The sequence below is a fragment of the Fukomys damarensis genome, unplaced genomic scaffold (genome assembly GCF_012274545.1).
Source record: "Fukomys damarensis isolate Sample0158 unplaced genomic scaffold, DMR_v1.0_HiC HiC_scaffold_11, whole genome shotgun sequence".
Taxonomy (NCBI): Eukaryota; Metazoa; Chordata; class Mammalia; order Rodentia; family Bathyergidae; genus Fukomys; species Fukomys damarensis.
Genome location: NW_022900923.1, coordinates 34426195 through 34430053, shown reverse-complemented (window position 1 = coordinate 34430053; position 3859 = coordinate 34426195).

The window sequence follows — 3859 nt, the reverse complement described above, 5'->3', positions numbered from 1 at the left end:
AAAAAAAAAAAAAAAACTGAAATGTCAGGGACCCAGTTAAAGTTAGCTAAGGCTATCCAAGTGAGCATTCCCTAGGTTAATGTATGCTTCTTTCCTTCCAGATTCATCACATGTAAAATTCCTTAAGGATACTGTGAGCCCATAAATTAGTTTAGCCACGAAAATAAGGACCAGAAAGCTCATCACAACATACAGGACAGGCTGAGAGATTTCAAGGAATGCTTAAATCATCCATTTAAAAAAGGGGCCTCATACTTTTCTGGATTGGCCTGTAAAAGGTAAAATGCATTATTCCATGGGCCATCACTTGCACAGGTTTCTACCCCCTCAATTGAAACATAAAGCTTCTCAATTCCAAAATTAAGAGCTCCTCTCTTTGCAGGGACCACACTCTATAACTTTGAGAGCTTTTAAAACCCTGCCTAACAAATCTCTGTATGCCTCTTAATTACTCATCCAGAAAATTCTTTTCTTGAAACAGAGGGATCAATGAAAATCCAATGGACGGAGTGAGCGCAGCCCCCCATCTCCTCTCCGGGAACCTCGGGGGACCCCGTGCAGTAACGCTGCTGAGCACGTGCCTGTACCATGCTCCTGAAGTTCACATTGTCCAGAACCACGAGCCACGTACCTCCTGATATTTATAAACTACTCAGGTTCAGGTATTCTGTAATAGCATCAAAAAACAGAATAAGGTGTCACATTCATAAAGACCCCCAGTATTTAACACAGCTTTTCCATTAAAAAAACAAACTCCACAGCCTTCCTGGTTTTCACTTGAGTACCTTTGTTTAACTTTCTGGTAGTGGCTTCCAAATTAAGATTATTACAAATAATTCAGTAGTGTACTCACGTGCATTCATCTTTGTGTTCATCATCTTCCTCATTTCTGGGTACACAAAATTTACATAGAGGTGTTTCACATGTTGTTTTCATTATGTCAAAGTTTTCTGTTGTGAAAGTAGGTATTATCCTTATGTTGCCAAGAGAAATCTCCCCAGGTCTTTCCCTTTCTTCCCTCACTACCCCTTTACCCACCCCTTTAGATGCCACTTGGCCCTCCAGTTTCCAATTCCCCATGCTTTATGCTGCTCCCTCGGATAAGTTTCCTAGGCGAAGTTTTAGAGGGAAAAGGTTTTTCAGAACACTCGATATTTCTGTTTATAATTGCACATCCATTATTACAGTTCTCCGAGTGGTCTTAAGACCTTCCCACTCTCCTAGACATTTCTGACTTTTTCCCATTTTCCACCTCTCGAGGGAAAATTGTCTTTTTGCATAAAAATGTATTGAAGATATCCTCTACGAAATCACCCCTGTTGGAAATGGTTGGCTAGACTTATAAAACTTTCACCTACATCGCAAAATTAAAATGATATTTCATCTTGCAGATTTAAGGTCAGAAAGAGAACTAACTTGAAACAAAAATGCACTTATTTCTTAATCAAGTTGAAGCCTAGAAACTAGGCCAAGAAGGAAAAATGAAAATAAGGAAGACCACCAGGAATTCTGGATACTACTGATTCTGTACAATATGGTCTGTGTGCTTTCTACATCATTTATTGCAAGTTTTTGATGTGAGGATTTTTGTTTTTGTTTTTGTACCGGGGATTGAACTGGAGTCCTTGAGCTTGCAAGGCAGGCCACCGAACCACTGAACTAAATCCCCAGCCTGCCAAGAAGATTTTGACTTGCCCTTTAAACTTTATAGGTAGATGGCAGGGTTATATAACCACCTGTGCTCAGCATGTGGTGTTTATATATAATTCTGTATATGGCCTAGCATGGGCAGTTGATAAAAATTAGTGCATTATACTTAGGAGCAAACAGAGTATTTAATTCTCCAAAGGTTTTACAGGTGCCTTTTTTGAGAATATTTTAAAAAACAATTTGGGAAATCAATACACAGCTCTTTGTGTAAATTACCAGGCAATGAACATGCACCTGTTGTGTGGCTGAGTATAAACTCGTGTTTTTACAACAGAATGATAAAACTGCTTCAAGCAGAAAAAGTCTAGGTCAGAATCTTTGGGTCTCCTAGCTCAGGGAAGAAGAGGTCATCAGTTATTCAGCCAAGTTGTGTAGCTAGTTGGTTGTGAAACTAGATCGTTGGTCCTTCTCATTTCCCGAATAAAATTGTAGGGATTGAACAGGGAGCATTTCCATGTAAAGAAAGATCTGAATATTCACAGTGATATTGTCTAAGTAACTGTTTTTAAGAAACTGATACTGGGGCCGGGGATTTAGCTCAGTGGCACCATGCCTGTCTCATAAGCACAAGGTCCTAAATTCAATCCCCGGTAACAAAAGAATAAAAAAAAAAAAAAGAAAGAAATTGGTCTTGGATGCATTTGAGAAATTGAGAGGAAGAACAAATTATTTTACATGGCATTTTGGTATAAAATTAGAAAAAAATTTTTGAAAACTCTAAAAAATCAAAAAAGGAACAATTTCCTACTGTGCTTATTATATACACTATCTTTACTCCCTTCCTTAAAGTGAAGTACTATTTACCTTCTGTTTTTTATTATACATGATTTTTGGGGTAGGAACAAATTGGTAATTATCTTCACTAATGAAATGTGCAATCATTTCAGTTAGATTATAAATGGGGCACGACTTGCATTCATAAGGCCCATTGAATAAATGCCTATTAGGTACAGTTTAATGGTTTAATGTTTGATTCATGTGTTTTCTGTCTCTGCTTGATTGTTACTGCACATTTATAGCAATTAGGAAATTTAGCTTTTCTTCCTCTTTATATTAAAAAAAACAAACCTATAATCAGAAAGGTTACCTCAGCAAAATAACAATGTAAAAGTCCAAATTTTATCTATGCCCCCCAAAAGACAATTGTACCTCTGCTTAGGGAACCCAAGATTCTTCCAGTTAAAGTCAGCTCTTGTTTAGTATTAGTAGGTAATAAATCATAACTGTACAGGATTCCCATGCTCCAACAGAGGATTCCTGCAATACTGGAAAAAATGATAGCATTTCTTTTCTATGTTTGAGTCTAAACTCAAATTGGCAAACTGTGCTGCTAAATAAATGGAGCAAAGCTATCACTGAGAATAAATAAGTTACCTTGAAAATACTCCATTATATATTCTTCTAGAATAAGGAAATGTATATATCACAGATTTAGAATACGCTTATTTTTCTTCAAATTTACATACGATGTGTAAGGCTATGAATGCTAATAACAATAAAACAAGTCTCCTTTTATAGCATTTAAAAATTCTTAGTTAATAACTTCAGATAATGAGAATTTCTAGTATAGCTGTGCATATATAAGTATTTTCTTATATTTAAAACATTTTGTTAACACCCTCTATCTATTCAGTTTTCCTGCTTCCTTTATGATTCAGAATTACTAAGTTGATCAACAGTAACTTATGAATATATGGCAGGTGTAGATTTCACATGCTACTATATTTACTTATATAATTTCCCCTTTTATTTTGATATTTTATCTGTAAAAGGGAAGGAATTAAGTGTGATTCATGCGTGCATTACACTACTTCGCACAAGATTCTTTCTTGGACTCTCAAAAGGAGAGCAACTCATATCATCTGAGGCATTAATCAGAATGTAGGTTTGCTAATGTTTTTCTCTTCCTTCAGCAAATTTTCCGTATTCCTGAAAAGTACCTCCTAGAGTGAAATAGCACTCTAAATGAGCATGCCTGTTTATGTGCTAAAGACAGATGGAGAAGGAGAAAGAAGAGGGATAATTAAAAGGAGATGGAAAATATATTGACATTTAAATGTTCTTTCCTTTCTAGTGTTCATCCCACACCCCTTTCATTTGCGCTAAGGAGGAGGAGGCAGCAAAAGTATTCTGAATTCTTCTCTGGTAT